General features: G+C 39.6%; 1 long non-coding RNA gene across 1 annotated transcript in view; it reads left to right on the top strand.

Moving 5' to 3' along the window:
• LOC131273054 (uncharacterized) overlaps positions 1-12,808 on the top strand; it is a 53,837-nt gene that overhangs the window by 2,014 nt on the left and 39,015 nt on the right. The gene's annotated exons all lie outside the window — the stretch shown is intronic.

Raw genomic sequence — 12,808 nt, 5'->3', positions numbered from 1 at the left:
AGAACTATCTTTAATAGGTCCCAATTATTAGTAGTCTTTGCAGGGAGGGGAAGCAAGCTATCTTGCCTCAAAATGGATTTACTCAGGTCTTGTCTTAAAAGGCACATCCTGGCCAATAGATTTTTACCTTTCATCAGATTTTGAAGGCAATTTATACCCTTTAGGAGTTGCAGGGGAGGTTTCTTATTCATAGGTTTTAAAAGTCCAACAGCAGAAGGAAGCAAGCATCAAATTATGACCTGCAATAGGAAGAGGAGGGTAAAGAATCGATGTGACTACTTTTCTTGATGCAAATGCAAAAAGTCACAAGTGGACCCCGCTATTTATCTCTCTGTAATCTGTAACCTGGTTCCCATCCATAGCCTAGGCAATAATATCCTGTTCTCTTATTTTCCTTCCCTTTGGGTTATGTTTAACACTGATGCTGCTTGATATTAAGATGAAAAGCATTTATGAGCATGAAATGTAAAAACTTGTATTTACAAATGTAGTTAATGTTCAATAAATTAGGTTTTCCCCAAAGTTTATCAATTTACCATATTCTTCATATATGCAATATTTCACTATTGTGTATGTATATATATATTTTAAAGTTTAAAAAAATTAAGTGAATGCTCATACAATGCATACTAACCGGAGTCATGGTTCCAGTGATTACATAAGCCATGTTTTGCTGGGGGTGTGTGGCAGGATTAAAGGAAAATGCAAACATCATTAGATTTTAGAGTAGACATCTTTAATTATAGAATAACCTTTAAAACACATTCAGATTTAAGTATCTCTTCTGCTGCTCTCTGTGCTGTGGATCAATGCACAAATTGGGAAAGTACAGGCACAGGAAACTGTTGCACTGGCCCAAATAGTAGAGCTTCACTTGGAGCTTGCGCTCCTCTCACCCAATAACTGGCATATTTACACATGAAATTTCAACGGCATCTCCACTGGGCAGATGAGTTGCCCCATGTTTCAAAGGTAGTTAAAACAAAGTACACTTAAAATTTATTAAACAAAAGACCACTGCAAAGTAGGATGAAATAGCTGTTAGTTTAAAGATTAGCACTGTCCTGGAAAGGGCTTATTGACAGCAGAAATGTGAATGTAATGTAGAAATAAAGTAAAAAACATTTTTTAAGAAAAGGAATACAAAGGCAGTTTTAGAGTGTTCTTCTTTATATCACTTCTAAAGAGTTAGTAGATGAGAAGCGAACTTGGCCCAATGGATAGGGCATCCGCTACCACACGGAAGGTCCGCAGTTCAAACCCTGGGCTTCATTGACCCGTGTGGAGCTGGCCCACGTGCAGTGCTGATGAGCACAAGGAGTGCTGTGCCATGAAGGGGTGTCCCAGTGTAGGGGAGCCCCATGCGCAAGGAATGCGCCCCATAAGGAGAGCTGCCTGGCGCGAAGAAAGTTCAGCCTGCCCAAGAATGGCACTGCACACACAGAGAACTGACAGAACAAGATGACGCAACAAAAAGAAACACAGATTCCCAGTGCCGCTGATAAGGATAGAAGGAGTTACAGAAGAACACACAGCAAATGGACACAGAAAGCAGAAAACTGGGGGTGGGGGGGGGGGCGGGCGGGAGAAGGGGAGAGAAATTTTTTAAAAATCTTAAAAAAAAAAGATTTAGTAGAGTACGTAGAATATCAGCATTCCTACTAAGCCAAAGATAATCACTTTTATCATTATTGCCTACTGATTTTTAAACTGGTCATTAAATTTAGAGGGAGGGATTATTATGGGGATACTAAGCAAGAAAGGCTCTAGATCCACTCTTCCTGTTTCAAGTATTTCTTTCATAAACTGCGCTTACATGTAATATTTTACATGAGCAAAGAGATCCAATTTTGTATGACCTCATAGAAACTTTAGTAACATTAGAAACTTATCCTTCTATAAGCTTTACTAATAATATTCTTTTCCTTCTCAAAACATTTATATCCTAGATCCTTTAATTTCTTACTCTAAACAAAGTATAGAGATAACAAAGATATGGAAACAAAATATCCAAGACAGCTCTTTCTTTGGTACTTTTTAGATATATATTATATATCTATATATGTGTATGTGAACTCCTGTAATGCATACATTACATGAAGTTTTATACAAGATTAGTAAACAAGTCATGCTTACATTTTATTAATAAATGTATGAAACCATCCCTTAAGAAAACTAATTCTATCTTCCAAGAGGATAAGTATTCTTTACACTGACAGAAATATTCCTTATTTCCCTTCCCCTCAATAAATTCTAAAACCAACTGTAGAGTATACACATTAGTTTTAAACATTAGGGATCTAGTAATAGCAGAAATGCATGTCTTCCTATGAGTTGTCCACTCCTACCCAAATGCTAAAGCAGATAAATCTGAAAAAAATTTTGGTGAGGTAGAAATATGAGTGTGAGTGTCTTTAACAATCTTGTTTAAAATGATTGGGTAGCTTTTAATGAACATTGAAAGTGAAGAACACTGAAGTGAAGAAGGGAGTGCCTGCCCCTCCCAAAGCCAAAGCCAAAGCCAAGGATTTGAAGCATAAGAAGGCAGTGCTGAGGAGGCAGAGCAAGATGGCGTCTGAGTAAGTACACCATCGTTATCTCTCTTATAAAAGACCGGCTGTGTGGTGATGGAGTCCTACCAGAGCAAGCTGTTTCAGGAACCTGCCGAGTGGGAGATGTCTGGACATTGAACTGGCAAGACTGCAGCAGAATTGGTGTTTGCTCGAGGGAACTTAGCTAACAACAAGGAAATAGAATAAGAAGAAAAAAGTGACAAAGAGAAGACTTAACATGCACACACACACAAAAAAAAACAACTAATTAAACACCAAGACTAGGTGAAGAAGATAATCAACAGAATAAACCCAACAAGATAAAATGATGACCAGACAGCAACAAAAAACGACAGACCATACTGATATTCAGGAAAACATGGCCCAATCCAATGAACAAACTAAAAAGCAGGAAGAGAAGTGGAACATTGAACAAGTAATTAAAGCTCTCAAAATATATCATGGACCAATTCAATGAAGTGAAGGAAGAGATTAAGCGTATTAAGAAAACACTTGGAGAGCATACAGAAGAAATTGTGATCATGCACAAAAAGATCACAGAGATGATGGAGATCAATAGCACAATCCAAGAAATCAAAAATACACTCTCAGCAAATAACAGCAGATTTGAAGAGACAGAGGAAAGAATGAGTGATGTGGAAGACAGTACATCTGATATCAAACAGACAGTAGAATTAATTGATAAAAAGATAGAAAAAGTCCAGCAGTGACTTAGGGGCCTGAATGACAATGCAAAATGCACATTTTATAGGCATTCCAGAAAGAGAAGGGAAGGGAAAGGGGACAGAAGGGATGTTGGAGGAAATAATGGCTGAAAACTTCCCAAACCTATTGAGGGAGATGCATGTACCTGTCCAGGAAGCACAACACACCCCAAACAGCATAAATCCCAAAAGACCTATCCCAGGATGTATACTTATCAAATTATCCAATGCACAAGACAAAGAGAAAATATTAAAAGCAGCAAGAGAAAAGAGAACCATCACATACAAGGGAGGCTCCATAAGATTAAGTGCTGATCTCTCATTTGAAACCATGGAGGCAAGAAGGCAGTGGTATGACATAGTCAAGGTACTAAAAGAAAAGAATTTCCAAACCAAGAATACTTTATTCAGCAAAGCTAGCATTCAAACATGATGGAGAGTTCAAAATATTCACAGATAAACAAAAGCTAAGAGAGTATGCAAACAAGAAACCTGCCCTTCAAGAAATACTAAAGGGAGTTCTGCAGGAGGAAAGGAAGAAACAGGAGAGACAGAGTTGGAGGAGAGTGTAAGAACAACTAAAACTGCAAAAAGAGAAAAAATCAAACAACCTAAGACAAACACAAATCCAAAGAAAATATGACAATATACGTAATTCCTTGATAAGTAATAACACTAAATGCCAATGAATTAAACTCACCTGTTAAGAGACACAGATTGGAAGTTTGGATAAGGAAATACAACCCATCTATCCATTGTCCACAGGAAACTCATCTTAGACCCAGGGATTCAAGGAGATTGAAAGTGAATGGCTGGAAAACAATCTTACAGGCAACAATAACCAAAAATGGGCAGATGTAGCTATATTAATATCAGACAAAATAGACTTTAAATGCAAAACTGTTGTGAGAGACAAAGATGGACACTATATATTAGTGAAAGGGATAATCTTTCAAGAAGAAAGAACAATCATAAACATTTATGCCCCTAACAATGGCACCTCCAAATATTTCAGGCAAACACTGGAGAAACTACATGAAGGAATAGATGTCTCTACAACTATAGGGGGGACTTTAATACACCACTGTCACCATTGGACAGAACATCTCAAAAGAGAATCAATAAGGAAACAGAGACTTTGAACAATAGATTAGAGGATCTAGACTTAATAGACATATACAGAACATTACACCCAAATACAGCAGGATATACATTCTTCTCAAGAACACATGGATCATTCTCCAAGATAGACCACATGCTAGGCCACAAAGAAAGTCTCAATAAATTCAGAAAGATTGAAATCGTACAAAATAATTTATCTGATCACAGTGGAGTGAAGCTGGAAATCTGCAAGGGCCAGAGACCCAGATTTTGCACAAAGATATGGAAGTTAAATAGCACACTCTTAGAAAAACAGTTGGTCAAGGAGGAAATCTCAAAAGAAATTAATAACTACCTCGAAACTAATGAAAATGATAACACAACATATCAAAACCTATGGGATGCAGCAAAAGCAGTACTAAGAGGGAAATTTATAGCCATAAATTCATACACCAAAAAAGAGGAAGGAGCTAAAATTGAGGAACTGCACACTTGGAGGAATTAGTAAAAAGCAGCAAACTAAACCCAAAGGAAGAAGAAAGAAAGAAAGAAATAGCAAAGATCAGAGCAGAACTAAATGAAATAGAAAATAAGAAAACACTCAAAAAAATATACAAAATCAAGAACTGGTTCTTTGAAAAGATCCATAGAATTGACAAACCCTTAGCTAGACTAACAAAGACAAAAAGAGAGAAGATGCAAATACACGATATATAAAATGAGAAAGGGGATATCACCACTGATCCCACAGAAATAAAGACCATCATAAGAGGATACTTAGGAAAACTATATACCAACAAGAAGGACAATTTAGAAGAAATGGACAAATTCCTAGAAACACATAAGCAGCCTACATTGACAAAAGAAAAAATTGATCATCTCAACAAACCAATCACAAGTAAAGAGATAGAATCAGTCATTAAAAACCTCCCAACTAAGAAGAGCTCTGGGCCAGACAGCTTCACAGGTGAATTCTACCAAACATTCTGGAAGGAACTAACAACAGTTTTGCTTAAACTCTTCTTAAAAAATCGAAACAGAAGAAACATTGCATAACTCATTCTATGATGTCAACATTACCCTAATACCAAAGCCAAACAAAGACACCACAAAAAAGGAAAATTATAGAGCTATCTCTCTAATGATCCTAGATGTGAAAATCCTCAATAAAACACTTGCTAATCCTATTCAACAACACATTAAACCAATTATACACCATGACCAAGTGGGATTCATTCCGAGTATGCAAGGATGTTTCAACATAAGAAAATCAATTAATGTAATACACCACATAAACAGATTGAAGGAACACAGTCATATCTATAAATGTAGAAAAAGCATCTGACAAAAGACAGCACACTTTCTTGATAAAAACACTGCAAAAGATTGGAATAGAAGGAAACTTCCTGAACATGATAAATGGTATGCATGAAAACCCACAGCTAACAATTTACAATGGTGAAATCCTAAAATTTTTCCCTCTAAGATCAGGAAGAAGACAAGGATGCCCACTATCACCCCTTCTATTTAACATTGTGTTAGAAGTACTTGCTCAAGCACAGAGGCAAGACCCAGATATAAAAGGGTCCAAATAGGAAAGGAAGAAATCAGATTTCACTATTTGCAGATGACATGATCCTATACATAGAAAGCCCTGAGAAGACTACAACAAAGCTTCTAGAACTCATAAATGAGTTGAGTAAAATCACAGGTTATAAGATCAATGTGCAAAAATCAGTAGCATTTCTGTACACCAAAAATGAGCAATCTGAGGAGAAATCAAGAAACAAATACCATTTACAATTGTAAATGATAAAATCAAATACCTAGGAATAAATTTAACTAAGGATATAAAAAACTTATACACAGAAGACTACACAACACTGTTCAGAGAAATCAAAGAAAACCTAAATAAAATGGAAGACTATTCCCTGTTCATGGGTAGGAAGACTAAATATTGTTAAGATGTCTACCCTACCAAAACTGATCTATAGATTCAATGCAATCCCAATAAAACTCTACACAGCATTTTTTTAATGAACTAGAAAAACTATGAAATTTATTTGGAAATGAAAGAGGCCCTGAATAACCAGAGATGAAAAAGAAAATTGGAGGAATCATACTACCAGGCTTCAAAACATACTACAAAGCTGCAGTAGTGAAGATGGCATGGTGTTGGCACAAGGACAGACACACTGACCAATGGAACTGAATTGAGAGTTCTGATATAGATCATAAGATATTTGACAGGGCCACCAAACACACTCAACTGGGAGAGAATGGTCTCTTCCACAAATGGTGCCTGGAGAACTGAATATCCATATGCAAAAGAATGAAAGAGGATTACCATCTCACACCTTATACAAAAATCAACTCAAGATGGACAAAAGACCTAAATATAAGAGCCAAGACCATAAAGACCTTGGAAAATAAAGTAGGGAAGCATCTACAGGACCTTGTAATAAAATGGCTCCATGAAATTCACACCCAAAGCACGAGCAGCAAAAGAACAAAGAGATAAATGTGACTTCATCAAAATTAAAGCTTTTGCACCTGAAAGGAGTTTGTCAAGAAAGTGAAAAGATAGCCTACACAATGGGAGAAAATATTTGGTAGCCATATATCTGATAGGAGACTAATATCCTACATATATTAAGAACTCCTATGTCTTGAAAATAAAAAGACAAACAACCCATTTACAAAATGGGCAAGAGATTTGAACAGATACTTCTCCAAAGAAGAAATACAAGTGGCTAAAAAGCACATGAAAAATAGCTCAAAATCATTAGCTCTTAGGAAATGCAAATCAAAATTACAGTGAGATACCATCTCACTCCCATGAGGTTGACGGCTATCAAAAAAAACAGAAGAGGGAAGCGGACTTGGCCCAATGGATATGGTGTCCACCTACCACATGGGAGGTCTGTGGTTCAAACCCTGGGCCTCCTTGACCCATGTGGAGTTGGCCCATATGCAGTGCTAATGGGCACAAGGAGTGCTGTACCATGCAGGGGTGTCCCACATGTAGGGGAGCCCCATGCTCAAGGACTGCACCCTGTAAGGAGAGCCACCCAGTGTGAAAGGAAGTGCAGTCTGCCCAAGAATGGCGATACACACACGAAGAAGCTGATGCAGCAAGTTGACAAAGCAAGATGATGCAACAGAAAGAAACAGATTCACAGTGCCGCTGATAAGGATAGAAGCAGTCACAGAAGAACACACAACGAATGCACACAGAAGACAACTGGTGGGGGGGTGGGGAGGGGAGAGAAATAAAAAAAACAAAACAAGACTACAAGTATTGGAGAGGATGTGGAGGAATGGGAACACTCATTCACTGTTGGTGGGAATGCAGAAGGATCCATCTGTTCTGGAGGACAGTTTGGCAGTTTCTTAAAAAACTAGCTATAGAGTTGCCATATGACCCAGCAATTCCACTGCTGGGTATGTACCCAGAAGAACAGAAAACAAGTACATAAACTGATATATGCACAGCCTTTTTTTTTTTAATCACTTCTTTATTCTTTATAACGGTGGATACTGTTGTTCTAGGCATACCATATTCCCTAGCAAGATCAGTAATGCAAATACAGCTCTCATATTTATTTATTTTTTTGCTCAAGGGTGGTGCAATTTTCTTTTCTGTACAGTGCTATCACTGCTCATTTTCTTAGGACCCATGATGAGAAAAAAATGCAAAAATTACAAAATGACCACAGCAGCTGAGATAAGACTGTAATGGAATGTGTACAGGGCAAGAGCTATGACATCACTAATGTGTAACCCTGTGTTTCAGCTGGAAACGGTAGCGAGTTATGAGGCAACACACACAGTTTTAGCTTCCATGTCTAGTACCAAACAAATGATGAGTAGCGGGGCAAAATTTTCACATCAAAATACATCAAGTACCAAATTTGATGAGTTTCCAAGTAGTCGAGTACCAAGTTATGATTGTATAGGCATAAGAATGCCACTCTTCTTCAGAACTGAAATTTCACACAGCATAATTTTTGGTTCAAGAGTTTGGCTTATTCATAACCAAGTTTTAGACCAATCTGTTTTTCTAAGTTCCCTCATTGTATTTTAAAAGTTGTTTATGGGGGAGTGGATGTGGCTCAAGCAGTTGAGCGTCTGCCTCCCACATGGGAGATCCTGGGTTTTGTTCCTGGTTCCTCCTAAAGAGTACACAGACAACAAACAGACAAGGAGCAAAAACAATGAGCAAACAGACGAGGCAGCCATCTTGGGGTAGGAGGGGAGGGAAAGCCTACCTTGTCCCCAAATCCTCCCTCACTATCATCACCTACCCATAAAAAAAAAAAGTTACAAATCCAAGTAACTAATTCATTTTAATATCTGTCACTTTTACTGAACCTGTCATTGGCATTGGTGTTGTATCTTTGGGAGAGTTGAATATCTCTACTGGCTATGTGCCAGCTGGGCTCTGAGCCTTAGCATAGTTGCAAATCCTACGCTTATTCGTTGGACTTACCTAATCAACTAACAGGGAGATGAAGATGGTCAACCACCACACCAGGGAGTTAAGAGTACCTACAACTGCAAGCAGAAGAATTGCATCCATTAAACATATGGGACCTAAGCCTCCTCTCAATATCAGGGTGGAGTGGACATCACGATCCCAGGGTCCACAGGATGGAGGAATAAAATATGGATTAGAGTGGAGTTACTGGTATTCTACTATAGAATTATTGTGACTACTAATGGAAGAAACTAGCATTGATGTGGATAAAGTGGCCATGGTTTAGTTCCTGAGGGCAGTTAGAAGGAAGAAGAGATGTGATGTGGGACCACTTTGGAGACTTGGAGTTGTCCTAAATGATATTGCAGGGAAAGATGCTGGACATTATATGTCCTGCCATAACCCACTGTATATACTCTGGAGAGTGTAAACTATTATCCATGCAGTGCAGCAGTGCTCCAAAATATATTCACCAAATGCAATGAATGCGCCACAATGATGAAAGAGGTTGTTGATGTGGGAGGAGTGGGGTGGGTGGTGTGTGGGGTATAAGGGAACCTCATATCTTTTTTTTTTAAAGATTTATTTATTTCTCTCCCCTCCCCCCCCCCAGCCCCGGTTGTCTGTTCTCTGTGTCTATTTGCTGTGTCTTCTTTGTCTGTTTCTGTTGTTGTCAGCAGCACGGGAATCTGTGTTTCTTTTTGTTGCATCATCTTGTATGCTCCCCGTGTGTGCAGCACCATTCCTGGGCAGGCTGCACTTTGTTTCATGCTGGACGGCTCTCCTTATGGGGTGCAGTCCTTGCTCATGGGGCTCCTGTACGTGGGGGACACCCCTGTGTAGCAGGGCACTCCTTGCGTGCATCAGCACTGTGCATGGGCCAGCTCCACATGGGTCAAGGAGGCCCAGGGTTTGAACCGCAGACCTCTCATGTGGTAGACGGATGTCCTAATCACTGGACCAAGTCTGCTGCCCCTCATATTTTTTAATATAACATTTTTTTGTGATCTATGTATCTTTAAAAAAAAAGACAATATGGGAAGTAGCTGTGGCTCTATCAGTAGGACTCTGGTCTACCATATGGGAGGCCCTGGGTTCATGTCCCAGGGCCTCCTTGTGAAGGCAGACTCACCTGCATGCTGTGGAGAGCCGCCGGCCCAGACGCCACAGAGTGCTACCCCAACTGCAAGCACCGTGGAGTGCTGCCTGGCCCACAAGTGCCACAGAGTGCCATCAGTCCCGTAAGTGCTGTGGATTGCCACTGCCCCACAAGCGCTGCAGAGAGCCAACTCAGCAAGCTGACACAACAAAAAAGGGAGACAAGCAAAAAAACGTGGAAGCATGTACAGTGAATGGACACAGAGAGCAGACAGCAAGCAAGCCACAAGGGCAGGGAGGCGAAATAAATAAAAATAAAATACAGAAACAGAAGAGCGCACAGTGAATGGACACAGAGAGCAGACAGCAGGCAAAAAGCCACAAAGGGGTGGGGGTGGGGTGGGGGGAGATAATAAAAAGAAGAAAAACAAGGACAATAAAAAATTAAAAAAAAAATACCTTAGATTACAAGATATATTAAAAGCAGTCATTCATTGTCTGTTCTCCCATGGCCCACTGGGTGGACTGGGGGAGAGTATAGCTATAATATGGAAAATTGACCATGTGGTGCAGCAGTGCTCAGAGATGTGTTCACCAAGTGCAGTGAACGTTCCATGATGATGTAGGAGGTGGTTGTTGTGGGAGGAGTGGGGTGAAGGGGGTGGGGAGTGTATGGAAACCTCATATTTTTTTAATGTAACATTAAAAAAATAAAGCATAAAAAATAAAAAATAAAAAAGCAGTCATTAAGAGATTGTTTTCATTGCAATTAAAATATCACTGTATAGAACATTACTCCTTGAATCATGTGGCGACCTTTTTTTCTGCTTTAATGACATCCTTTGAAGTACCTTTGATTTGTAGAATTTGGATTTGATTTTTTAAATCTGCCTCATTTCATCTAGATGAAATGTATGGTGAATAAAATTTCAGTGGGTACTTTTGGTCTAAAGTAAGTTGTAACTATTAAGAACTCTTCTTGTGATACACAAACTGAGTTTAAAGCGATTCCAAAAGGTGTTCCAAATTTTTTTTATGGGTAGCAGTGGGCCAGTTAAAATAGCAAGAGAGCCTCTTAAATTGTCTGTTCTAAGTAACAATCATTTGGATACTAAATAATTCTCATTTCTTTGGGTGAGAAGTTGAATTATGTAGCCTCTGATATCTCTTTCAATGCTCAATCTTGCCTTTCATCACTGTAATATATGTTGCCCTGTATGTACAGTGGCAAGGCAGTCTTTTCCATTCCTTCCTAAGTGTCTGCATCCTTTTTCTAATCTTTAAATCTATCATTACTATATCATTTTCCTACTAATTGAATTTGGCAATATATTAGGCTTCATTTTTGAAGACATTTGGATCACAGAGGGGTTCAACTATGGCAGGGGAGGAGCCGTTGTGTGGGGTGTAATTGATGAGGATGCTTGGATGGGAGGGAGTTCTCCAGGGCATGCATATAGGGTATAAAATATGTTTGGATATTCATTAGGTATTGTAATAGTAGTTAAATACGACAACCGAGGGCGTGCTGAGTTCCCATCCAGTGAAGCTCTGTCCCATTCCACAATGGAATAGCAACAATCCCCCAAGTGCAAGGGCAAAAACCATTGAAGAAGGATAGTGCAATGAAGGGCCCTTCATACTGATGACTATGCTTAGGAGCCTGTGTGCTAGAAATTTCAAGTAGGCCTAGAGCTGCAGGGTGCTAAGGGTTACCTCCTGAGAGCCTCCATGTTGCTCAAATGTGGCCATTCTCTAAGCCAAACTCAGCATGCAAATCTATTACCTTCTCCCCTGTGTTGGACATGACTCCTGGCAATGGGTCTCCCTGGCACCGAGGGATTTCTACCAAGCAGCAGCTAGTGATCTAACTAGAAAAAGACCTTGAATATAAGGGGGAAATGGTGAAAGTAAATGTGTTTGTATAGCTAAGAGACTTCAAAATGAGTCAGGAGGTCATCAGAGGGATCACACTTATGTATGACTGAGCAGGATCCCAGAGACAGCCAAAGTAGATACAACCCCAGGTAGTGGTGCTCTGAGGCCTACAGGGACTCAGGGCTACAGTCATGTTAGATGGCCCTGGACTTCAATGCCTTGTCAGTGGGTCCTACATTAGAATTTGTGCTCCTGAGTGTGATGGAGATGGACTCAGATATGACCTCTCTACACATGCCTCTTCTGTCACTTTTACTGAATCTGTGCTTGGCGCTGGGGCTGGTGTATGCTTAGGAGACTTAAGTTTCTGGACAATCCATGTGTCAGCTGAGTCCTGAGCCTCAGCAGAGTTGTAACACCTACTCTCTGGTTTGTTGGGCTAACCCAGGTCAGCTAACAGGGAGGTGAGAATGGCCAACCACCACACCAGAGAACTAAGAGAGTCTACAACTGCAAGCAGGAGAATCAGATCCATCAGCCATGTGGGATCTAAGCCCCCTCTTGATGTAGAGGTGGAGGGGACATCGCTATCCCAGAGTCTGCAGGATGCAGGAATAAAATATGGAATAGAGTGGACTGACTGGTATTCTACTATAAAACTCTTGTGATTCAAACAATGGAAGAAACTATCACTGATGTGGAGACAGTGGCTGAGGAGTTGCTGAGGGAAGGGAGAAGGAATAAGAGGTGTGATATGAGGGCATTTTCAGGACTTGGAGTTGTACTGAATGGTATTGCAAGGACACATGCAGGACATTATATATCCTTCATAACCAACTGAATAGACTGAGGGAGAGTATAAACTACAATGTAAACTATAATCCATACATCATAGCAGTGCTCCAAAATGTATTTTCCAAATGCAATGAATGTGCCACACTAATGAAAGAGATTGTTGATGTGGGAGGAGTGCA

This window comes from Dasypus novemcinctus, chromosome 13, assembly GCF_030445035.2.
Source record: "Dasypus novemcinctus isolate mDasNov1 chromosome 13, mDasNov1.1.hap2, whole genome shotgun sequence".
Classification (NCBI taxonomy): Eukaryota; Metazoa; Chordata; class Mammalia; order Cingulata; family Dasypodidae; genus Dasypus; species Dasypus novemcinctus.
The sequence above is the reverse complement of the archived record's forward strand: the minus strand, read 5'-3'. Positions and strand labels throughout refer to the sequence as shown.